This window comes from Equus przewalskii, chromosome 15, assembly GCF_037783145.1.
Source record: "Equus przewalskii isolate Varuska chromosome 15, EquPr2, whole genome shotgun sequence".
Classification (NCBI taxonomy): domain Eukaryota; kingdom Metazoa; phylum Chordata; class Mammalia; order Perissodactyla; family Equidae; genus Equus; species Equus przewalskii.
The window spans coordinates 42,831,349-42,858,001 of NC_091845.1; the positions used below are offsets into that span (position 1 = coordinate 42,831,349).

Genomic DNA, 26,653 nt, shown 5'->3' on the forward strand with positions numbered 1-26,653 from the left:
TAAAGAATTAATAAAAATATTACAAACAGTAAGAAATAGAAGACTCAAAATCAAGTTGCTAGCATAAAACAACATGTAATAATCATGATAATGTAAAGAAAAAATAAAAAGATACTAATACAATTAGAAAAAAGATAATAGATATTATGAACAAACACAAGCCAATGTAAAGGAAATTAGAATCCTGAAGAAAAGAAGCAAACAATTTGAACAACCTGAGACCTTCTAGCTAAAAAATACCTTAACATGCTAAATACACACACACACACACACACACACACACACACACACACACAATCTCCTTTATAGCAATGAAGTAGTCTTCAGGAAATTAAAGGGAATCACCTGTGATTTAGAAAATGAGAGGAATATCAGCCTTCAAAGGTAAATGAGAACCAAAAAGCACTTCATGGCTTGAGGTAGTCTTTAAAGAAAAGTGACCCAGAGTTTCCTCACAGGGAAGCAGATTGGGGTGAGGGGCGGGTGGGAAAGGAGAATAAGCCTTAGACCTGAGCAGTAATATGGATCCAGAGCAGTAAGACCTTGCATAAATCCGGGACCCAGAGGGGGTTACACCCTGAGAAAAGGGGGGAAGTAGAAGAAATCCTGCCTATCAGAGGCTAACTGTAAGAAACAGTGACTCAGAACCAATTCTGTTGGAGAAGAAAAAAAAACTTCCCCTGAGATTTCAAGGCCACTGGCCCACCCCCATATAGGTTTGTACACTGAAATATATCAAAAATCCCAAGGGAAGAATTTATTTTAGAGAGACCCAGGCATATGCCCTGGGGATAGCAAGCATGTACCCTCAACCCAGGCTTCATAAAACTCCCACAGGGAAAGTTCCATCATATATGAGTTCACAATATAAAATCAGAAAATTCCCAGGTAAACAAGCCATCATGAGGAAGAGTCAGTAGGAAAAAAATTAAAATTTACTCATAAAGATTAGATATTAGAATGAGCAATTATAAAACATTATTTTAATATGATTAAGTAAATAGAATGTAAAAGGAAGAAGCAAGAAACTATAAAATAAGCAGATGCACTAAAAAAGAACCAAAAAGACTTCTATGAATGAAGAATGTAACATAAATTAAAACATCTTTGAAAGAGTTGAAAAGCAAAATAAACACAGCCCAAAAAAAAAGAATCAGTGAATTCAAACATAAATCTGAAGAAGTTACACAGAATGCATCTGAGAGGGACAAAAATACAGAAAACTCTGGTTAAGAAAATTGGAAGATGGATGGGGGCTAGCCTGGTGGCATAGTGAAGTTCGCACACTCCACTTTGCCTGCCCGGGGTTCACGATTTCAGATCCCAGACGCAGACCTACACAGTGCTCATCAAGCCATGCTGTGGCAGTGTCCCACATACAAAATAGAAGAAGACTGCAATAGCTTTTAACTCAGGGACACTCTTCCTCAAGCAAAAAGAGGAAAATTGACAACAAATGTTTGCTCAGTGCCAATCTTCCTCACCAAAAAAGAAAAGAAAAGAAAAGATAGAATGACAAGTTTCATTTAAAAAAAAGAAAATTAGAAGATGGAGTGAGAAGGTACAATGTAGACCTAATCAGGGTTATAAAAGCAAGTAAGAGAGAGAATGTGTGTAGAGGCAATATTCAAAGAAATAGTAGCTGGGAATTTGGCAGAATTAAATAAAGATATAAATCCTCATATTTAGAAATTTCAAAAAAAAAAATCCCAAACAGGGTAAACCATAAGAAGGCTAAACCCAGACACATCATAATGAAACTGTAGAATGCCAAAGACAAAGAGAATATCTTAAAAGAAGCCTGAAAGAAAAGACAGATTTCCCACAAAGGTTTTAAGATTAACATCTGACTTGTCAATATCAAATATGGAAGCCAGAAGACAGTGGAAAATGTCTCCAAATGCTGATAGAAATAACTGTCAACTAGATTTACAAAGCCAACAAAACTATATTTCCAGAATGAGTGAAATAGAGACATTATCAGTAATATAAACTTTGAGATGATTGACTACCAACAAATCCTCACTAAAGAAACTTCTAGCTGACGTACTTTAGGAAGAGGTAAAATACTGCAGAAAGAAAATCTGAAATGGAGGAATAAAGAGGTGAGGGTGATCTTTCCTGTGCTCCCCGCATCCTCCCTGAATCGTTACTCCCTTACCTCTCCGTCAGGGCAGAATGCCCTTCACTTCCTTGCCCTCATGGAAAATACCTGCTCGTCTCCCAAGAACCACGTCTTCTATGAATCCCACCCTGGATCCCCAGCTGGAACTGATGCCTCTTTCATTTGAGGCCCCAGCGAACTTTCTACAAACTTTCAGAACACTTTCCTTCACGTAGTCATCTGTCTGTTTCCCTCTCCTACACTGTGAGCTCCTTGAGAGATGATTGTAGGATTGATCTCTACTCCTCAGGGCAGATATCAGTGTTATCATGATCATCTCTTGGTATTGGAAATTTTACATCAATAAGCTCATTATTCTTTAGAGAAAGAAAAAACGTCATTTAGGATTTTGAAAATGGCACTGCAAGAACAATAGTCCTAAATACCACAGGTAAAAACAGTCATTGCCATGGGCACCCTAGAGAAGTTTCCAGCTTGGAATGAACAAACAAAAACTCAGAGGTGGGCTGGGGAGAGTCAACAGAACCATTCCTTAAGGAGCTGCTTTGCAACACTTGGGCTAGTCAGGCCTCCATTTCCTCTCCTCTCTTTTCTTCCTCCTGTAAATGGAACGTGCACAGCTGGAAGCTATGGCTTCCTCCTGAATAAAAGCTCTAAAGAAAGTGGGGTACCTTCCTGGGGCACGCTTTGGATCAGGTTATAGGGACTTGAGAGAGCAGCAAAGTAGAACAGAGTTGGAAGTCATAGGATTTAAGCTCAGGCCCTGAGCAGAGGTGGAGAGGGTTTGGGGAGAACAGGCTCCTTCCAGGAGTGAAATTCACTGGAGGGCTCTGTCCCCAGGGAATGTCCTCCTCACCTTGGCCTCTGGGAGTATCCAGTCCGCCAGGGTTCCTCATGCCCTGTTTACCTTGGAAAATACCGCCAGCGGGGCATCTCAACAGCCCACCCACGGCAGCCTGGGCTAGTGGACCATGCCAGACTAACTCCCGCACCTGTGCACGGGGAAGAACCGAGCGGAAGGGTGGAGGCCGCATTGGGCTGAAGGGTGAGGGGTCTTTTCTCTATTCCAAGGAGCTTGGTGATCACCTTACTATGTGAGATACTAAAACTTAAGTTGTTCATTTAGAAAAAAGTAAATAATGTGACATTTTTTCTATGCAAGACTTCTAGGGCATCTCGCCCTTCTTTTCCAGGGAAGACCATTTTTTTGCAGAACAGAATGGGAGGTGGTGGGAAGCTGTGCACGGTGTTAAAGCCCTCAGCCTCCCGTGTCTGAGGCTGATGAAGGACGGGAAGGAAGCGCGAGACTTCAGCAGGTGATCACCAGAGAAAAACTGGGAACTCTTAGAAGGGGGTTGCCCCTGGGGAATGAAGCTGGGTCCGGGAGAGGGTTTTTTGTTTTAGACCTTTCTAGGTCGTTGTTCGATTTCATTTTGATCAAGCATATGTGTTTCTTTAAAAACTACAACCATAACAACCAGGCATATTTTTCAAAACCCAAGCCAAAGGGTATCCTCATTAACCGGAACCCGTTAGATAAACAGAAGTTTGCTCCTGTGGTGGACTACTGTGCGGCGCTGAGAAAGGGAAGGCGGTCTCCACAGAAATGGAAAGATATGACTTATTTAAGTGAACAATTTTTTTAATTAAGGTGATGACCAATATAGACGTTATCATGCCAACTGTGGTTTTTAAACCTCTGTGAATAAGCATATTATCTGACTCAGATAGTTTTTATGGCAGAGGCTGAGCTTTTAAGCAAAAAAGGGGAAATGAATTGGTTCCTATAACTGTAAATTCTGGGGGCAGATCTGAGCTTTAGCTGCAGCTTGATCCATGGGCTCACCCAGCTCAGACAGCTCCAGCCTCACATCCTCCAGCCTAGCAACCCCTGAGGAAAGACCCTCCGAGGAACCCCTGAATCCTGGGGTAGAGAAGATGGCTCAGCTTAAGGATGCGCTGGGGGCGGGGAGATGCTTCACGGGCAGGCCTGGGTCACGTCCTAGCCTTGATCCAGGAAGTGGGGTCAGCCCCCTGACTGAGCCTCACAGGCTCACTGAAAATGAGAGCTGGACTGGGGGTGGGGTCCCCCGAAGGAAATCAGGTGGTTGTTTTCAGGAGAGGGTGGAATAGAATTCGGATGGATTCACTCAATCAACATCCACCACATACACATGTGTCATGATTCTATATGGTCAGGAAAAGATCCAGAAGGAGACACTTAAGTTTGGATTTAGTTGGGGAGGAGCAATTTCATTTTTTGAACAGCTTACACAAACCCAAGGATGACTGGTTATCATGGCCCCCAGACCCTTTCTCTCCAAGATCAGTTGTAACTTCATCTTATTCAGAAGCATTTTGACTGCAAGTGGCAAAAATCCACACAAAGGAGCTTAAGCAGAAAAAGGAAGGAGTCGCCAAAAGGATCTAGCAAGAGTCCAGCCCAGTGGCACAGTGGTTGGGTTCATGCACTCTGCTTTGGCAGCCCAGGGTTCATGGGTTCGGATCCAAGGCATGAACCTACACAGCACTCATCAAGCCATGCTGTGGAGGCGTCCCACATACAAAGTAGAGGAAGATTGGCACAGATGCTAGCTCAGCGACAATCTTCCTCACCAAAAAAAAGGATCTCACAAAATTCAGCCTGGGGAAGAGAATCAAGTAGCATTCTCCTCTGATGCTGAGGAGGCCAGCAGGGAAGACCCAGAACTCTCTCTGCTGCTCTTTCCTCTCTTTATTGCTTTTTGTTTGTTTGTTTTTTAAGGAAGATTAGCCCTAAGCTAACATCTACTGCCAATCCTCCTCTTTTTGTTGAGGAAGACTGGCCCTGAGCTAACATCCATGCCCATCTTCCTCTACTTTATATGTGGGACACCTGCCACAGCATGGCTCGCCAGGTGGTACATAGGTCGGCATCTAGGATCCCAACCGGCGAACCCCTGGCCACCAAAGCAGAATGTGAGCACTTAACCACTGCGCCACCGGGCTGGACCCCCTCTTTATTGTTTTAAGTCAACTTTATTGTGGTATAATTTACATACAGTAAAATGCACATTTTTTCTTTCTTTTTCTTTTTTTTCCCTCTCTACTTGCTACTCTAAGACAGCAGGCATCTTGCGCAGTCCCAACACTGCCACTTACTGGTGATGTAGCTTTGGGTGAGTTCCTTAATGTCCCTATGACTCAGTTTCCCTCTCTGTAAAACATAATCAGTAGCTGTCCCATAGATGGTTGTAAAGATTAAATAAAATATATGTAAAACACTAAACATAGTGCCTACACATAGAAGGCATTCAATGAAGGTTAACTATAGCCCAGAACCCAAAACCTCTCCCCAAAATGTATAAATGGAATGAGAGGAGGGTAGCTGCAACCACAGACAAGGGGTCAGCAAATGATAGTGCAGCGCCTCGGAGAATTATGCTGCCATTTAAAAAAAAGAAGTTATGAGAACTATTAGGTAACCTAGGAAAATCCTTAGAGTAGTGAGAAGCAGGACCAACACCTGAATGTTAAACTGTGTCAGGACAACATCATAGAAGGAAACACACTTCAGTGGTATCAGTGGTGGTATTAGGAGAGTGGGGTTTTGAATTGTCTTAATACTTTTCTGTAATGGGATTATTATTTTTATAGAAAATTTGAATTTCCCCAGGCCTCACCAAACTAGAGAAACAAGTTGAGAGTCACAGTGCTGTACTACATTGCTTTGGCTTTGACCCCTAACGTATTGGTGGATTGATAGTGGCTGCTTGTGATATACTCTGAAGCGCCGTTGAAGCTCAAGGGCACAGAATGCTGAAATCAATTAATAATGTCTGCCTTGGGTGCAGAAGTGGAAGTAGCAGTATGGGTGTTTTGCATGTGCCATCCTAGACCTAGGGACTCTAATTTTCCTTGGCTTTCTAGAAAAACTGAGATATAACTAGCACAGAGCAAAGTGCAATGATCTTAGATGTTCAGCTTGATGGGTTTTGACAACTGTCTACACCCTTGGACGCACCACCCAAAACACGATATAGAACATCTTCAACATCCTGGAAAGTCCCCTTACATCCTCCCAGTCCCCTTCCCCACTCCCAACTACGTTCTGATTTCTGTCACCACAGATTAGTTTTTGACTGTTCTTGAATCGCACAGAAATGAGTGTGGTCTCTTGTTCAGCATAAGGCCTGCGAGATTCTTTCATCCTATCGTGTATACCATTAGTTCATTCTTTTAAATCCTAAATATATTTCATTATATGGAAAGTGTATTTATCCATTCTCAAGTTGATGGACATTTGGGTTGTTTTCAGTTTGGGGCTATTCTGAATAAAGTTGTTTATGAACCTTCATCTATAAATCGTATTGTGGACGTGTGTTTGTATGTTTCTTGAGTAAATATCTAAGAATGGAGCTACTGAATCATAGGGTAGATGTATGTATGTTTAACTTTGTAAGAAACCGTCATACAATTGTCCGAAGGGGTCATGCCATTTTGCACAGCCCCCAGGAGTTGCTCCACATCCCCACCAACGGGTGGTGTCCTGAGGCATCCTAATGGCGTGAAATGGTTTTTCATTGTGTTTTCAATTTTCATTTCCTTGATAGCTAACAAATTTGAGGCCTGTTTCTTATGCTTAGTGGTGACCTGTATAGCTTCTCTTCTTCAGTGTTCCCGTGTGTTACTTATTGAGTATTAAGATGGTTTCATCCTTAAAAGGAAGTGCACATGAAGCTCCTCCATGGGCTGGGATCTGGCTTCTGTATCAAGGTTATTTCAATGTTATTTGGTTGCTGTGGAATTCAGAAATTCCCATGCCTGTCTGGCTTTCTCGCCTCCAGTAACCGGGTGCTCTTTCCTCCTGTTTATCTGGCTCTCTGAGCTCTCTGCCTTGGGATATCTTACTTCGCCTTGAGAGGCTGTGGTCTTGAATTCTGCTTGCCATCCTGCCACATGCCCCTTGGTTGCCCTGCCTTTCAGAGTGTGTGCCTGTTGCTTGGTTACCATCTCACAGGCCCAGATCTGGCTGGTCCAGCCTTGCCTCACATCCCAGCTCCCCTTGCCTCAGAGCCAGGCATCTGGAAGTGTCCACTCTGGGAAATCTGGAAGTTCAATGGTATTGATTTAACACCCATTAATGGCAGCTGCGAAAGACACAGGGTGATCCAGTTGTCTGGCTGTCGGGCTTGTTTTTCCCCGAGTGAAGTACTTTCCGGGTACATTTTTCCCAAGTGGAAAAAAGAAAGATAAAACTATTTGTCGCTACTCTAACTGGGAAAGAAAAACGCTGCCATCTTCTCCTTTTCTCCACATCCTGCTGCCACTTTTCCCATGGCCCTCCCCATGCATTATTTCTTAATTAAGATCAATATTTAGTTGTGAGCCTTGATCATGAGAATAGAACTTCATCTCTCTGGCTGTGTCTTACCAAGACAAGTTTATAGCACAGTGTCCTGCTGGATGGTCCGCGGGTGAATGAACAAAAACAGGAGAATAACCAGGGCTTTTCCTGTCATGGCCCCAGCTGCCTGGCATGTCCAGGCTGGAAAGACAGTGGGCACAGCTGGCAGAGTTCCAAGGACCAAAGCTGTGGCGTTTTGCTGCAAGTGTGCTTGGCCATCTGTTTCCCAGGATGCACGAGGGTGTTGGGTGGTGGTGTGACCTGAGCTTAGATTCAGCTATGTCATGAACTGACCACGACTTGGGCTGGCTCTTACTCTCTTCCACCCTGTTTTCACCTCTGCAGAATGGAAATAATAACACCCACACTGTCCATTAATGCATTTGACAAATAAATAGTGAGCCCTGTGCCAGCTGGTGGGATGGTACTTCACCAGCACAGAGGCCATCTCTGGCTTCATGGAGCGAGCACTCCAGCTGAGGAGTCGGACGATTGAGTCAGGAAGTAAGTAATGAGTGATGAGCTTCATGATGGAGAACAGGGAATTATGAGAGCCTGGAGGAAGAGCACGTAAACCATGCACAGGGGGTCAGGGAGGACTTCCAAAGGAGACGGCATCTAAGCAGCCCCCAAGTGAGAGTGGGAACTAGTCAGGCAAGGTGGTGTGAGAAGAGCATTTTGGACTGGGAAGGGCGTGTGTGGAGGAAGGACCTCAGTAAGAGAAAATGCAGAGCGTGTTAAGGAAACTAAAAGGCTTTCCGACGAGTGGGCCTGGAAAACACAGCAGGTAGAGAAAAAGGCAGGCTGGAGAGAGCTGAGACTTGAAGACAGCATGGAGCAGAGACAACTGTCTTTACCTCGTCCTGCTCAAATTCTGACCCAAAGAACCCATGAGTGTAATAAGAAATGGTTGTTGTATGCTGTTTTGGAGCAATTTGTTACAAAGCAATGGGAACACAACATGTGAGTTATTGTAATGAAGTTCAGTGAAGTTAAAGCAGTGGAATAGATATGCTTACAAAGCTGTGAGCATGCCCCCTCTGCTGTGTCCCAAGCATCCACAGTGATGTCCCAAGGGGGCGTCACACTCAAGGAAGCTTGGTGCAGACAAGTATTTTAATCTTAATGCATGTTTCTCTCAAAGATATCAGGGAGTCTAATTTAGGCCACAGCAACTCGTGAAAGTCTCCTGCTCTCTGCTCTCTACCTCCCTGAAACTGCTAAAACCCTTTCACTCTTCTGCTCCGACATGACTCTCTCACCCGTGCTGTCTTTCCCCACCGTCTTGGTCCCTTGAACTCTTCTCTACAAATGCATTTCCACCCAACTGTTATGCTAAGCAGCTTTAGGAATTCTTGTTATGCTATGATTACCTTTCTTTTTTAATCACCACATAATTTTTTCTTTCAATCTTTAAAGCTGGAGAAGGGTAAAATGTGACCCAAGAAGAAGCAAAATCTGAATAGTTTTATATCTATAAGACAATTGAATTTATAATAAAGAAAAAAAAAAAGCTTGTTACAAGAATACTCCAGGCTCACTGGTGAATTCTATCAAAAACATAAGGAGGAAATAATATGAATCTTATATAAACTCTTGAAAAATAGAGGAGGAGGGATTTCATTTTATGAGGCTAGCAGAGCTCTAATATCAAAACCGGGCAAAGACATTGCAAAAGAAGTACACACCAACATCCCTTATGAACTGAGACACAAAAATCCTGAACAAAATACTAGTAAATCGCATTCAACAAGGTTTTAAAGGATAACATATCATAGCCAGGTGAGGTTTATTTCAAGAATGCAATATTTATTTCACATTCAAAAAGCAATCAATGTGGATATTAGTTATCACTTGCTGCATAAAGAAATCACCCCTAAAATTTAGCTTTCTGAAGCGATGAACATTTATTGTCTTGCTGTTTCTGTGGGTGAGGAATCCAGGCGCAGTCTAACTGGGTTCTCTGGCACAGGGTCTCTCCTGGGGCTTGCTGTCAAGGGGTCAGCCAGGGTGGTGATCTCACCTGAAGACTTGACTGAGGGAGGCTCTGCTTCCAAGATCACTCATGAGGTTATTGACAAGATTCCGTTCCTTTTGGGCTGTCGGACTGAAGCCCTCAGTTCTTTTCTGGCTATCGGCCAAAGGCTTCCCTCTGTTCCACACCATGTGGATCTCTCCACAGGGCTGCTCACAACAGGGCAGCTGGCTTTCCTCAGAGCAAGTGAATGAGGGAGGTCACCCAAGATGGAAGTCACCGTCTTTTCATAACCTGTCCTCAGAAGTGACATACCACGACCTCTGCTGTATCGTATTCATTATGATGAGTCACTGCGGTCCTTCTCAAGAAGACGGATTGCGCACAGGCACGGATACCAGGAGAAGGGCATCACTGGGGCCAGCTGAGAGGCTGCTGACCACATTGTACTGCACCCCACTAACAGCATGATGGAGAGGAAATATGCGGTCATCTCATTGATGAAGAAAAACTCTTTGGCAAAAACTTTCAGCAAATTAGGAATAGAAGGCAACTTTCTCAACCTGATAAAGGGCTTCTATGAAAACCCTAAAGCTTACATGGTATTTAATGGTGAAAGAAAGAGTGCTTTCCCCTAAGAGCAGGAACAAGGTAAGGCTGCTCACTCTTACCACTTCCCTTCACCATTGTCCCAGAGGTCATTGCAAGCTCAATAAAGCAAGAAAAATAAATAGAAGGCATACATATTGGACAGGAAGAAACAAAATCATCTTTATTCGTGGACAATATGATCATGTATATAGAAAATCCTAAAGAATCTTTAAAAAAATTACTAAAACTAATAGGTGACAGTCACAGAATATAAAGTCATAGAATATAAGGTCAATATTATAAAAATCTATTTTATTTGTATGCACTGTCACAAATAATTAGAAAACAAAAAATTTTAATGACGGGCTGGCCCCGTGGTCGAGTGGTTAAGTTCGCGCGCTCTGCTGCAGGTGGCCCAGTGTTTCGTTGGTTCGAATACTGGGTGCGTGTGGCATTGGCTGGGGTCACTCACTCACCTGCATTCCGATTGTGGCTGGGCTGGATGGGAAGGTTCCAGAAAGAATCTGACACCTCAGGCCCCTCCACAAGACCTCTCCTTCTCCCTGTGGCTCTTGTCATCCAGCAGTCCATCCCGAGCTGCTGCATAGCACGGCGCAGCCTCCTAAAGGGTAGGCCTGAAACTGGCATAACGTCACTTCCACCACATTCCCTTGGTCAAAGCGAGTCATAGGCCAGCCCAGCGTCAAGTGCAGAGGTAAAAAAAACCCTAGCTCTTGATGGAAGGAGTGGCATGCATGTACGGGGAAGGCAGCTGTGATATTGCGATTTATAATAAGAAATATATATTTGGTCTTTGTCCCCATTCCTGGCACACAGCTCCTAAAACCTTCAGAATTTCCTAAGTGATGACAGCGATAAAGGTGTATTTTGTTATGTTAACGAGGTGACTTTTGGACCTCACCTAAGGATGAGGGCCGGTTGCCAGTGGAGCCAACCAAGTGATTAGAGGATTGGAACTTTAGTCCCATCCCCAGACCTCCAGGGAAGGGAGAGGGGCTGGCGATGGAATCAATCACCAATGGCCAATGATTTAATCAATCACGCCTGCGTAATGAGTCCTCCATAAAAACCCAAAAGCATGGGGTTCTGAGAGCTTCTGGGGGTGAACCAGAAACCTTCCACGTGCCACCCTGCTGGGCCCCAAGCTCCGTGAGGACAGACGCTCCTTTGGTCAGGACCTCACCCTATGTGTCTGGCTGTTGATTCGTTTCCTTTAATGTCCTTTGTAATTAACTAGTAATTTAGTGAGCAAATAAGTTTCCTGGGTTCTCTGAGTCACTCCAGCAAATTAATCGAACCCAAGGAGGGAGTCATGGGAGCCTCCAATCTGTAGCTGGCCTGGTCCATAGGAAGCACAGGCGACAACCTGGACTTACGATTGGCATCTGAAGCGGAGGGCAGTCCTGTGGGACCGAACCCTTAACCTGTGGAATCTGAGGCTGTCTCCAGCGGATAGTGTCAGAACTGAGTTGAATTGTAGGACAACCAGCTGGCGTCGGAGAATTGCTTGTTGGTGTAGGGAACACCCCGTTCCCCACTCACTGGAATTGGACGCAGAACCCATTAGCAGGAACTGATGGTGTGCGTCTCTGAAAGCTATCTACCGCAATTAAGGGATGAAGAGATGAATGAACAAATGAGGTATCACCTTCCTCCCAATCCCCACTCTGGTTACAGAAATGAGGAAACTAAACCCCACAATTCTGCTTCCTTTAAGCCTATCTTTCCTTTAAGCAGAGCATAAATTGGTGACAGATTTTTTACCTATTTCCTGGTCTGTGTAAACTCCAGTAAGGTGTTAGCTTACTACAAAACGACGGACAGCCTTTAGCATCTTCCCTTAGCGTCCTTTCGGTTCCCCCACCCCCTCCTGCCTTCTTCTTCCATTCAGTTTCTTATTATCGTCTTCTCCAAAATTCATACTTAAGACTAGAATCTCTCATTTGCAGATGAGGAGGCTATTTTCACTATGTCCACCTTACAAAACCCAAAGAAATGAACCTCTAATAGTAAAAGGTCACCAGTCTGGGGGAATTGTTTTTGGGAACTGGGACCTTCCCACAGAGAGCTAAAGTTTTATCCCACTGACAGCTCCACATCCTCCATTTGGAAGGCAAGTTCTGGTCAAACCCAATTACCATGTGGCTTGCAGGGCCTCAAGCCTCCATAGTTACTCTCCAGTTCGACTTGAATCCCCTCGCCATCCTTTTGTAGCTCTGTAGCTAAAATATAACAAAGGTTTTATGCTATCCAATAAATGAAAAGCCCCATCCTGACTAACAAGCCAGGAGCACACATAATAAACAGTGGGGAGTCTAAAGGAGCCAAAGGCCCTTTCTTTCACACATAAAAGAACACAGCCCGCTCCAGGAAACCAGCAACTCAGAACCACTGCAGAAACCAACGCAGGGCTTTCCATCACGTACAGGATTTTCTTCCTTAAAAGGGGAGGTATAAAAAGGAAAAAACTCACAATATTTCCTGGAATTTGGAGCCCAGGCAATGCTTCAGTGTTTCTTTATCCCCGGCATTCTGGAGAAAGATACAATTACCCCGTCCCTCAGTACTAGATGAGAGAAGACAGCGCTGTGCGAGTCCTGCTTGCCCACTGCACTGCAGCAGCTGCCAGAGACTGGCAACACCAGTTTCACCTATTTCATTGAAAAGAATGTGTGTGTGCGCCCTGGTGCCCACAGCTTTAATAATGTCCTCCTTCCTCCTTCTTTTAGAAGAGAGAAATCACACATCATTCGAGAGCTAGAAAAGATGACTGAGATCACACTCCCTCATTGACAAATGAGGAGGCAGAGGCCCAGAGGAGTAGAACGACTCACCTGAGGTCACCCACAATCAAACTGAGCTAATCGGAAACAGGGCAACAACGACGAAGCCGGTCCCCAGTCTTCCAGTTGTAGAGATTGTGCACCACCTAAATACAGATGCACACCTGCCAACACGTAACTGTGAACTTGGGTACAGGGAATCGACAAAAAAGGAGCTTAAGTGTGCAGCTTCCAGAACTATGCTATCCAATACGGTAGCCACTAGCACACGTGGCTTCTGAGTGTTTTAAATGTGCCTAGTGTGACCGAGGAACTGAATTTGCAATTTTATTTAACTTCAATTTAAATGTCAATGTAAAAACTTCTACTTGATTCAGTTACTGGGAAACTTTAAGTTTATTCGGAACAGCTTAGGGACGTGTATCTATGTTTTCAATGTAAATTTCATGAACTAGAAATACAAATCGTCTTCCCAATGAAAATATAGTGATTGAATTGAGATGTACTATAAGTATAAAAGACACATCAGACTTCAAAGACTTAGTATAAAAAATACAAAATATCTCAGTAATTTTATATTGATGATGTGTTGAAATTATCTTTTGTATCCATTGGGTTAAATAAAACATTAATTTCCCCTGCTTCTTTTTGCTTTGTAAACGTAGCTACCATAACATTAAAATGGCATATGTGGCTTGCATTATGTTTCTGTTGGACAGTCTAGAATCTGACTGTCCACATTGAAGTCCCTGCTCCACCATATTACCAGCTCTGCGGCTTTGGGCAAATTATTGGGTAGTTTGAGGAGAGATTGTCTTTTCTGAAAAATAAGAGAGAGAAAGATGTGAGTTTTCTTTTTATTGTGTCTATATGAGATGATGGATGTTAGCTGAACAATTGTGGTCATCATTTCACTATAATGTAAATCAGATCATCATATTGTATGCCTTAAACATGTACAGTGATGTATGTCAATTATTTCTCAATAAAACTGAAAAAAAAAGAATAAAGAATAATTAAGGATGTGTGGGGAAAAAAAGGGGTAAGGATTTTTTTCCCCTTTATTGTCCTGTTTCTGGACCTCACTGTGTGATGACTTGGTGTTTGGGGCAATGGCAGCAATTTTTAAATAATGAGAAGCAACATGGCCAATATACAAAGCATGGTAAGGCACACACAAGGAAGGAAAGGCCAGGGGCCTTGAGGCAGGACAGAATGGCTGAACTAGCCCTGGAATGGCCAACCATGGGACTTTTCATTAAGTAGGAAAACAAATTCCATAGTTATTTTAGTCACTGTTCTTGCAGATGAAAGCATCCTGATACAACAGATGAGTAAAATCATCGTGCAATAAGGCATCTTGGCAATAAGATAAAAGCATGTAGATGCTACAGTGATGTCCAAACAAAGGTGGGCCAATTCTGCACAGGTTAGAGCAATTGGAAATTAGAATATATGATGCTTGGGCTGAGAAAAGGTGCAGGGCAGACATTTCAGCAAAGATGGCAGAGGGAGTGAAACCAGAGAGACATGAAATCTGGGAGACAGCCAGGACCTCAGCATCCATCCAGCGTGGGCCTCATCCTTTCAGTGAGGGTGTGAAAGCTCTGTCTGCTACAGGACGGGGGTCATTACTGGCCGTTGTTTTATTAACTATCCTGAGGAAGAAAGAGATGTAAACATTCAATTTAATGATGGTATATCCTGTGATTAATTTCAGAAAAGTAAAATTGTCCCTTTGGGATAGAGGAAAGCAGAAAGTTGAATGAGGAGTAGGGAAATATGGGTCTCAGTCTGATCTCTTCCATGTAATAGCTGGGTGACGTAAGCAATTCACTTAACTCCTGAGTCCTAGGATACTCACATAGCATTTAGGATGTTTTGGGCTGCAAGTAACAGAAAACTCTAAGCAATTCAGAAAATTGTTCCTTCACAGACCTGGAGGTCCAGAGGTTGGATGCCATTGAGCATACTCAGAGGCTCAAAATGTCCTCCGGGATCCAGGTTCTTCCCATCGCTCTACTCTGCCATCTTGACGGGTTTTATTACTGGGTTAGTAGCAAGATCACAGCAGCAGCTCCAGGAGTCACTCCAGACACAGAAATTTCCAGGCTGACTCTTTCTTAGGAACAAAGAAAACTTTCCTAGAGACATCCAGCAAACTTCCTCTCACTCCTCATTGGCCGAAGCTGAGTCAAGTGCAACAATCATTGCATTGGAGTTATCAAATCGAGAGCTACCCTTGAAGTCGGAGATATGGTCACCTTCTTCTGAGTCATGCGAGGCAGAGATAGACAGTGAAACAAGATTGAGGTTTTGTAAAGAAGGAAGAAGGTAAAACTGAAGGTGTCTTCCACAACACATAGAGTAAATGGAGATGATATTGCCCTGATTGTCGCATACAGAGTACTTCTGAATATCAAATGAAAGGACTAAACATTCTTTTAAGGTCCTGTAGAATGCAAAAGCTAAGGGGTGAACAAGGATAGGCCCAAAGGAAATTGTTTCGGAACATCATCCAGCTAAGATTGGACATTAGCCCAATGTGCCATTTGGTTAGGTTGAAACCTCCCTTTACTTCACTGGAATGGGATGAGAGGGGGTGATCTTGAGTTCCCCGTTAAACTACCTCCATGCTTGACCCACCTTACTCTAATTTCATCAGAATCCAAGGCAATAGAGTGCTTGGTGCTATGGTTATTTAAATTTTCAGCTGTAGGAAAGTCTTTCTTCTTTTTGTGATTTTACAAAACTCTGGGTTCTGGCTTGAATCCATTACATTTCACCATGTTTTTGGAAGAAAATTATTATTTTTCTTGAGAAAAATTCCTCTGCCTCCAAGCCTTCAGCAAGCCAGAACGGTTGATCCAACACCCCCTCTTTTTTCACCCCGGGTTTTTCAGCAGACCTAGACCTCCTCTGCGGGGTGGTCACGCCTCTAAGTCCTGTTAGTCCCCAGAACTTGTTTTCATGGTCCTGGTCCCTGAAGGTTCTGGAGTAGTTTCCAGAAAAAAGAGGCCCATCTGGCTCAAAGAACATGGGTGATGTCACTGTTCTTCTCTGGCCAAGGTCAAAGGGACACATTGTAATTGAGGATTATAGAAGTCACAAACACTGTTTCTGTGGCGACTTTTAATGATGATGATGATGATGGTGATGATGGTGATGATGATGATGATGATGGTGATGATGAGGCAACATTTCATTGAGCATTTACAATGTGCCTATTGTCATGCTAAACGGCTTCAACACTTTATCTTGTTTAATACTCCCAGAAAATCTATAGTTTGGTATTATTATATCCCCCATTTTATAGGTCAAAATACAGACTTAGAGATACTAAGCAGCTTTCCCCTGGCCACACAATTTTCTTCAGTTTCACCCCTTTTCTCCTCCTCGCCCCCATCCCCATCATCACCAGAATCACCTGCAGTCTAGAGGGGGTTCGGATGTCGCTGGAGGAGATTAGAGAAGTGACCTCTGCTCTGGGTCCAGCCTTAACTCAACATCTTGCTAGCAAATGCATCATTTGGTCCTCCCTCATGTCCGCATAATCAAGGCCTTTCTAATGCCAGAACCTTCTCTACCCAAGATTACAAAACCCTTGACAAAAAGTGTCCCTGATAGTCAGTCTCCTCTAAATCCCCTTCCCAACTAGGCCTCCGATTTTTTTTTCTCCCCAAAGCCCCAGTACATAGTTGTGTATCCTATTTGCAAGTCATTCTAGTCTCTCTATGTGGGATGCCACCACAGCATAGCCTGATGAGCGGTGTGTAGGTCTGCACCCAGAATCCGAACCAGTGAACCCTAGGCTACGGAAGCAGAGCATGCAAACTTAACCACTTGGCCCTGGGTCCGGCCCCCTAGGCCTCCACTTTTGGACTTCCATTTCCGTATTTGCATGGCCCAATTTTAGCAAGAATCCTCTCAAGTCAGTTCAGCCAGAATCCCCCGCCTTCAACATCTGATCCCCCTTGATATCTGATGGAATTCCTCTTCCGGTGAGGTAATGTCTGATCTCCCTGACCTGCCTTCAGCAAGAATCCTGTTAGGTCAGTTTAGCAAAGAATTACCCTACCTTGTTAGTAATTTCCCATCCACTGACCCCCTCACCCTGCTCCTTGGCTGTAAATCCCCACTTTTCCTTGCTGTATTTGGAGTTGAGCCCAATCTCTCTCCCCTGTGCAAAACCCCATTGCAGTGGTCCCCCTGAGTAAAGTCTGCCTTAACATCCTTAACAAGTGTCCGAATAAGTTTTTCTCTCACACCCCACAGGCCAACTGTGAGGACAGTGAAGGCCAAAATGATCTAGGTCAAACCATCAGAACCTCCGGGGGTCGGGAGGGGACCCCCAGCATCGATATTTTTTAAAGCTCCGCAGGTGATTGCTCGGTGTAGCCAAGGTTGAGAATCTTAACCTAAGACAAAAGGAAACTCAGGAAGCTCCTGTTTAATGAAAACTCAGTGTCAGGGCTGGTGATTCCTCCCCGGTGCTCTGCCTGCAGTGTGGGCAAATTTCGAGTACCCCAGATGAATGCCCAGTCCTGGAGGATGTGATCAGTGTTAGGAAACCTGAGCAGGCGTAAGGCCTGGGTGCAAGGACAATTAATCCACCTACAAAAGACTTCACCAAAAGGTTCCTTAAACTACAAGTCTCCCAGGCAGTAAACCCATCATTTGCTCTGCAGGACTCAAGTTGACAATCACCCTTTCCAAGTGTGTCTGTCTGATTCCTTTTCTATAACGCACAAAAGCAGGCAAAGCTGACCTGTGCTGTTACACGTCAGCAGAGGGCTGAGTGGAGGGAGGCAGCTGGGGCTTCTGGGGGAGCCGGTCACGTTCTGTGTTCTTGACCTGGGTGCTGGTTACAAGAGCGTGTTCAGTTCAGTATGTTAGCTTTAACCAAAAGTTTGCAAATGGCATCAGGTCTGTAAGTCAAAGTGCTCTGTAATTTCTTCTCCTCCAACAAGGGAGACGCGTCCACCTCCCCCTCAGCCGGACATGTAATGGGGCTTTTCCGGGCCAGCTCTTCCATAGGAAGACGTCTAGGGAAGGCCTCCGACTCCCCATTAGGGATCTCTTAGGTCCAGGCCAACCCGGGGACTCTTCAGACATCTTCCCCCAGAGTCGATTCCTCTTGCTACATCCTGGGCTGGCGGGTCTCCAGGGAAGTTGCAGCATCTCAGATGCCCATGACCACCGCTAGGGTGGAAGGACCAAGCGCCGCATAATGGAGTTCATCAAGCTGAGAAGCAGGCAGGATGCACGCATGCACACACACACACACACACACACGCACACACGCACACACTCCTTCATCTGTGCCTCCACTCTTGGCCCACACAAACAGAATATCCTAATCAACCTGTCTGTTTGCTGTATTCTTCTGGGCCCCAGAACACAGAAAGCATTAAAAATAACGCCTTTTAACATGGTAATTTATTGCCACAATCAGCTTCTCTGCATTGTTTGCAAAATTACCCTCTCAGGAACCACTAGCAACAGAACTGCCAGAAGGCAGCCCTGGCCCCTGTGACGGCCGCCCTCGTTGCGGCCAGGGCGGTCTGCACCACAACGGGGTGGGCTCTGGCTCTGTCCGTCTTCTTGCCAGAGGAAACTGTGACTCCAACACACCTCAAACATTCTCCCTGATCTCGCCCCAGATTTTTCCAACAACAGTCAGGGCAGTCGCTGGAATGTGCCTCCTCTGAAAGGCCTGGGGCAGTGGATTATCATGTTGAGGGATGGGGTCTGGAGTCAAATGGACCTGGGCCCCAACGCCAGTTTCTTTCAGTTTCTTTGCTCATTAGCATCGTGGCCCTGGCCAGGGGACTCTCTGCACCTCTGTTTCCTCACCAGCAAACTGGGAATAAAAATAGCTCACAGGATTGCTTAAAGCAAAGCAGTTGTCATGTGAATGTGGCTGGTGTGGCATTAGCCCTTGATGATGAGTGCCCTCTTTATTAACTAGCAGCTGTGAGATGCATCAGGTAGAGTGGAAACCTACAGGTCCTGGGTTCCAGGGCTCATCACCATTCTTTAGCTGTGTGACCACGGACAGATTAACTAACCTCTCTGAACCTGGTGTCCTTACCTGCAAAGCATGGATGCACCTACTCTGCAGAGCAGTCATGAGAGGCAAGAATTCCGTGTGGTCAGTGGACTCTGCGGTGCCCTGCCCAGATGCCCTACAACAGCTTTTGCTGTTTCTGCACACCCTTCCCCACGTTCAGTGGGCTTTTTCTTCCACTACCTGCACCTGTCACTCTCAGAGGACCACCCTCAAGCCACTGGAGGCTTTGCCTTCATACACACACAACCTGGAAGTGCCTGCTGGTTTACTCCCACTCCCACCGGGGCAGCCCCAAGCTCCTGACAGACAGGATTGGGAGTACACTAGCCCAGCCCCTGTGCCTCAGGTTGGGACAACTTGGAAGTGTAACTGACACCCAGAACTCCCCTATGCGTTCAGGGGAGGCCACTCTGCAGGACTCTGTCTGAGCTAGCACCCTGGCCTGGCTTCCTCCCCTCCCGGTTCTGCTTCCCCCGCCCTCTGCCTTAGCAGCTTCTCCTGGGAACACTTCCATCATAAAATACTTACATTCAAATAAAACACTTGCTTCTGGAGAACCCGACAGGGACAGTGAGAGGCAGCCTGCATCTTGGAGACCCCACAGCTCTTCACACCAGAATAGAATTGTCCTCCCACCCACCTTCTTCCCTTGGCCCCATGTCAACCCCCAAGCCCCAAACGTGCTAATCATGCAGGATCACCCTCCATAACTGGCTGATAACCTAAATAAGGTTCTTGCTTTCCGCCTCTTTGTCCCTCCCCCCACTGTCCAGTCTAAGCCCTCCTGGTCTCTTTGCCCATCCGGACCCCTCCAGTCCATGTCCCTCACTGCAGTCTGAGAGACTCCTGAAACATCTCCTTTTCTCATTATGCTCCTGCTTAAACTCTCATTTTTCAGAATAAAGCTCCACCTTATCTCCGTGCTGAAAGCTTTGATGATCCAGCTCCTTTCCTTTCACCGGCCCCCTTTCCCTTCATTCCCCCCACCTCATGCACCCCTCTGGAGCCACACGGATCTAACAACTGCACCAGGTGGCCCTGAACACAATTCCTCTCATTCACATAGTATCTCCTATTCATCCTTCAAAGCTTAGCTCCCGCATCACCGCCTCTAGGCGGCTTCCTGATGCCCCAGGCTGATTAGACGGCCTCTCTGTGTCCCTATAGCATCCTGCGCTTGTTGCCATCATTGCCTTTCCAAGGTTTTGTGAACCCGCTCTGTTTACTTATTCACGTCCCGAGACATCTAGGAGTTCCTGGGGTGGGGAGGGCATGGCTTCTGGTTCATCTCACTGTCTCCACTACCACGCCAGGCACGCAGCAGCCGCTCAAGAAGTGCTAGAGGAGCAAATGACACATGTAAAATTTCCTGCTGCGCATTTGGGGTTTAAGAATCCACCGTTCTCCTCTCTTGCTCCTTTGGCCCCCACATCTTGAACGCACTTTACCAATTATCTCTACTTGCTTGCTCCTGAGAGACACATCTAAGCAGATGCAATCCAGGCCAGAGTCACATGTGTTATTTGCATACAATTTGCCAAAATTTGCATGTAATTGGCTTATGCCCGGGATATCTAATCTCTGGCTATTTGATTTTGGTGCTGAAGCCAGATCATTGAGCCAGAGGGAGGGTTCTTCCCTCTCCCTCTCTCTGTTGATCTTTCCATCCTCCCTTCCATGCTGGCAGTGTTGCCCTGGCAAGTGGGGCATCAAAGGCCTCTGAGGAGTGAGGAGATGCTGGATGAGAGGGCCAGGAAGGGGATGTATGCTTTGCTTTTCTAGTATGAGGAGCAGCATGTGTGTAAAGGATCCGGACCAGGCTGAGGGCAAAGCTGTCCTTGTGATGTCTCTGGACTCTGCTGAGCTGGGTCTGGAAGTCAGCTCCCCCTAAAGCCTTGAGCTGGTGGATCTTTGGAGTAAGAAGAGCTCAGGGCTGAATGAGGTGGGAGGATGTCCTATGGGAAAAACAATTGCACAGAACAGAGACTGGAAATCCAACAGAAATCAGGGCCAGAGGCAGGCAGGAGGAACGTGAGTGCCCTAAGAATGCCCAGAGATACGTCAGAGACATCAGGGTGCCTATGATAAACGAGACAGACTTTCAAGGCGAGCTTAATAAAATCCAAAATGACAAGATGATACCAACACACTGAAGGACTTGGGGGGCCCCCAAGTTGATCCGTGAGTTACAGAGGGTCTCCCAAGCTGTTGATTGCCATGTAGCTGGTGAAAGCTTCCTCCCAGGACTGCACCCTCCCCCTCACACTCATCCATCACTTAGGGGGCCACCCAGCCCCTCCCATTGCCCTCGCTCCTCCTGGGACCACTCAGCATCTCCCATCACCCTCATTCCCTCTGGGACCACCCAATATTTCCCTTTCCCACCCTGGCTGTAGTGAAAGGCAGCCTCAGGCTTCATGACCAGCATCCCAGAGTCAGACAGAGAATGTGGGGTGGGGCATGGAGTTTGGACCAGCACAGTTAGGCCCGCACAGCATGCAAGGTCTCAAGCACAAATGGACACAGTCGCATTTTAGCAAGTCACAGCCGGATAGCATGATGTCCTACGTAGAGTTTGCCATTCTCCAAATATGAGACACCACGAACTGCTGGCTGCTTCACGCCTTGCTTCGCCAGCCTAAAGGGTGCCAGACACATGCTCGCACGGCACTAAAGATGGTCACCACGAGCCCAAACACTCCTGTGCTTGGCTTACATCTTCTGTCTGGCATCTAGGAAATGCGTCTTGCAAATCAGCCCTCTCAAGGAGGGAACATTGCTGAAGACCCAAAGGCGACATTTTGAAGCAGTTGTGCTCTGAATATGTAAAAAAAAAATTTCACAAAAAGTATTTTCAGCTCCTGTAGTTCCTAAACACCAGCATTCTAAAAATTGCACAAGAACCAACTCAATAGCTATTTAAAAATATGGATGCCCGTTCTGGAGCTCCAGAGATTCCGGTTCCGTACATCTCGGGTGAGTCCAACATCTGTGTCACTAGGATTCGGATATGCAGCCAGGAATGAAACCCACTGACTCAGACCATGGCAGAAAGATTAAGATTGGCACTAGTGTCTGTTGCTGCTCCGAGATCAGTTGCAAGTGGGCGAGGATTTCGAAAAACAAGGTTCCCAGGTCGGCAAGGGTTGTATATCCATCCCAATGATATTCAGGTTTGTGATGATGCGACAACCGGTGTTAAGGTTTCAGTAAGGTGAGTAGCTTAAACAGGCATACCTAAGAGTCTGCCTATTTGAGATGTAACCATTTGTCATCTTCCTTCCTGTAGGGTTTTTGATACAGGAAGTTGATCTGCCCACCCCATCCCCAGCAATTTAGGCATTTAATTTTCATTAACCCTAATTAGCAAAATTAATAACGAAGGCTGTGGTGCAGGAAGGTGATGTTTATCGTCTATGAACCTTGCCAAAACAGGTACCAGGCATTCTAAGGAAGACTTACAATTTGGGTCAAATTCCCTAAGAAAGTACTTATACTTTATGTTTTGTGTTTTGTCTAAAACTGTCAGGCCTCCTCACCACTGCCTGTTTGTTGGCATGCTCCGATGGGAAGGTGACCTGTGTCTGCCGCTGCTCAGCCCCGTTCAGTTGACACCCACCCATCAGTCCCCAACAGCCCTTTAAACCAGCTGCTCCCTGCCCAGATAGGCTTTCACACCTGTCTCGGCAATTCTGGGAAAGATACATTGAAGTGCCTTTTCAAAATCCCCTGTTAATGATCTGGTAATTATTGTGGTGACTTTTCAATGAAGCGTGAAGTGCTCAGCTAGCTGTCAGCCAACAGGAACCCAAGGCACCAGGAAAAGGGACACAGCAAGGGAGAAAGGGACCCAGCCCTGCCCCACCTCCCGCAAGCCTAGGTCTGCCAGAAGTCACGAGGCAGCTGCCTCTGGCCAGAGAAGGGGCCCTGCCCGAGGCTGGCACAGCCACCAGGAGCAGACGACATCTCTGTCCTGGGACCAGCCTGACTATGGAATCCGGGGAAACTCAATGACCCTCAGATCCCCACCAGTACCACAGTAGGCAATGCTAAGTCCCATAGGGGGCTCCAGTGAGGAGCCACATTCCTACACATTGTCCTCAGTCCCCTCCCAGTCAAGCGCCTCCCTTCCCTTTGCAGTCCACATCCATGTCAAGCAGTCAGGCTGCCGTCCACAGAGAGGCCCCAGTGAGAGGTAGCGATGCTTCTCTCTCTGCGCCTTCAGATCCGCCACGCAGCCGGCTGGGGCCAAATGTGGTCCAGCCGTGCTGGGCACTCCCAACATCCAGCATGCCACCCACCTCCATACCTGTGCTCCCCAACATCTGGCTACCACTTGTCAGAGTAAAAGGAACACCCAGGGACCAAGACAGGGTGTTGGTTCTCTCACAGTCTGACCACCCTCATAACCGAGGAGGCTGCAAAATGCATCAAGGCATCCTAAACAGCCCGTGCTCTCGCACCATCTGAGCTGGCCCTCTGTCCCACCCCAAAAGAAGACAATCTAACAGAGGAGTGAAATGCCAGCCCCGAGCACCCAGCTGGATTCTTATGGAGCAGGGGACATCATCTGGTGCAGGTCCCTCACTTTACCAAGGGGACACCGGAACCCAGGAAGGTGACGTGATGTGCTCAAGATGAAAGCCTCACCAGCGAACGCCGGGGCTGGGACGAGAACCGGGTGCCCTGAGGCTTCTCCACCACTTGTGGCTTCTCCACCAGTGCCCACCTTGAGGCTGAAGCGTCTTCATATTTGCACGTGCTGGCTTGACCTGGTCCCCCACAGCAGAGAGCAAAGGCTTTGGGGAGCAGGGGCAGCTAGGCCAGCTGTGCCCTTGGCCATCTCTGACATGCCCTTAGAACAGCGGTACCTGAACACAGCTGCCAGTGTGTGGACTGGTCCCTGACCTGGCTTCTGGGGTCCCAGATTCCAAGCCCTGATGGCCCAGCCCTGCTCCCAGTGCTGGCACCTTCTCTGGCCTGGAGACCATGGGAGTTGCCCTGGTTAGATGCTAGAAATTCTCTCTCCAAGCCATAGGCCCCTATCTGGATCTCTTTTTTTTTCTTTTAAAGATTGGCACCTAAGCTAACATCTGTTGCCAATCTTCTTTTTTTCTTCTTCTTCTCCCCAAAACCCCCAGTACATAGTTGTATATTCTAGTTGTGAGTGCCTCTGGTTGTGCTATGCAGGACACCACCTCAGCATGGCCTGATGAGTGGTGCCATGTCCACACCCAGGATCCGAACCAGCCAAACCCTGGGCTGCCGAAGCGGAGCGCACGAACTTAACCACTCGGCCATGGGGCCGGCCCCTGGATCTCTTTAGTGAGGCAAACCGAGCTGACGGGCAGTCTGGGATCCCCTTCTCTGCTTCTCTGGAGAAACTGGGAAGCAGATGACTCAGGAACAAACATTTTTATGTAACTATTTCCACCTCCGATAATGATATCATAATATGTGACAAGATAGAGAAAACATTGTTTACTAAAATGCCTCTTAGGGAGAGGCTTCTATGTGTGCAGAAGAAATGCTCCAAGTCAGTGGTTCCCAAAGTGTGGTCCCCAGGCCAGCAGCCTCAGCATCACCTGAGACCAGGTTAGAGATGCAGATTCTCAGGTCCCGCCCCTGCCTTGCTGAATCAGGGTGGGGTCCTCCAGGGGATTCGGGTGCAGTTAAGGCCTGGGAAGCCATTTGTGTGGAGGTGCGGAGGCTCGGGGACATGCTCCATGGCAAAAGCCAGGGCTCACCTGCCGTGTGAGGAGGAACGGTCTGCTTACCGGCCCGGCTCTCGTCCAGGAGTCTCAGGATGAACTGGGAGGTAGGAGCTGGGAAAGAACTGGATTGCTCTTCATGACAGAAGGGAAGGGCTGTTGAGGTTCCCCGAGGAAATCTAGACAGGAGGAGAGTGAAGTCAGTGAGGCTGGGAGCTGTGTGGGAAAAGGCAAGAGAGGGTGAGACCCCCATAACGAGGGTGTATCGGGGGACTCTCAGTGGAATCACAAGCCCTATGCAACGTGAGCCCTCCCTAAACGGCACAAAGCGTCAGTAAAAACTATATGAACAACAACAACAAAATGACTACAACTGGGATAGACAACTATGTACTGGGGCTTTGGGGAGGAAAAAGAGAAAAGGTTCTACGAACAGCCACAAGCGCGCAGGGGTGCTACACTCCTTGGACACCACGAGAGGGGCTAACTTCTGCCTGGGGTCTCAATGCCATGCTAAGCAGAAAAGTCTTTGTAAACAGAATTGTCGCGGCTGCACACTCTTTCATAATGTGAACATTTCTACATTTCCTTAACTGTCCCCTTAGTTGGGGGCATTCGGTTGGTTTCCAATTTTTCACTATCATAAACAAGATATGATAAATGTCACGGATCTACAAACTTTTTCTTTATTCATGATTATGACCTTGGAATACAGATTCAAAAACTCTGAATGATTTGGTTCAAATGCCTAGTACTACAGAGAACAGAAATTTCACCTGAGACTGAGCAGGGGAGGGGAGTGGTACCCAGAGCATTTGTGAATATGATTAAGGAGAGAAAAAAGTGTCTTCTTCCTTTGAGAGAATTACAGGGTTTCAAAGAAGAGAACTGGGCACTCTCTGGGTTGTGAGGAGAGGGTAAAACTAGCTGTGTTAGAGCGGAAGGTGTCTGGAGCGACAATGAGAGGGCTGACAGATGTTGTACGTATTTGCTTGTGGGTGTCAGACACTCAACTCTAGCCAGCTTATGGTTTCACAACTGTGTTTTTAAACTCACAATCTGGGCAGAACAGGGACAGTGCTGATTTCAGTTCCAGCTAGATCTAGGGTCTCAAATGATGATGTCAGGCCTTCCTGCTTCTCTCAGCTCCTGCTGTTGGCCTTATTCCTTCCTACTGCAAGCAGGCTTTCTGTGTGCAGGGGGAAGGTGTGGGAGAGCAGCAGACAGCTCTCCAGTCTCACTTCATCCCAGTGATTCCACAGGAAAGACATGCCTGCTTCATGTATAAAATCCCAAAGATCTCTGATTGGCTGGTTTGGGTCACAAGTTTGTTTCCTGGGCACATCAGTAAGCTTATGTGGTTGGGGAACCATGAGTGGCTAGGCCTGGGTCACATGTCCATCACTGAAACCGGGGGCCAGGTACTCTAATTGGTAGCCCCACCAGAACTATATGGAATTAACGAACAGCAGATACCCAAGAGAAAATGATGTCCTTTCCAGAAGAAAGTGGCAGACAAAACCATAAACATTCACTAACTGTATTCCTTTGTACCTTGGCAGCTACAGTTGATCCATTGCAATATTTTCTCCTTGAGCCCAGACATGGCCTCGGAATCCTTCTTAACACAGCACTCAGGCAACCACTTTCAGCCAATCTAAGTTAGCCTACAAGACAAAAGTGAATTGCTATTTTGGAGCTTAAAACAAGATGTCAGATCATTGATGAGCAAGAGACTACAGTAGATCAGATTTAAGGAAGGTGTAAGCCACAGGGGGTCAGTTCAGAATCCCTATGGGTCCTCTCTGGGAGACGCCCACTCCTGGGACTGTAGATGTCAGTCTCTGTGACAGTGAGATGGTTGGGCCTTGGTGGAGTATGGGACATCGTAAGTGTCTCTGTTTGCCCAGGGGAGGCCAAATAATGTTTTCTTTTCATTACTGTCACTCAAAAGTGAGTTGCAAGTGGGTAGCTCAGGAGATCTCTGG

General features: G+C 46.4%; 1 long non-coding RNA gene across 1 annotated transcript; it reads right to left on the minus strand.

Annotated features, from left to right (window-relative positions):
- Positions 1-9,294: 9,294 nt before the first annotated feature.
- On the minus strand, positions 9,295-11,369 carry LOC139076161 (uncharacterized). The gene is made up of 2 exons (XR_011527479.1): positions 10,554-11,369; positions 9,295-9,945 (listed from the first exon to the last, which is right to left on the minus strand). It is a non-coding gene; the product is annotated as an uncharacterized lncRNA (long non-coding RNA).
- Between the last annotated feature and the right edge of the window lie 15,284 nt (positions 11,370-26,653).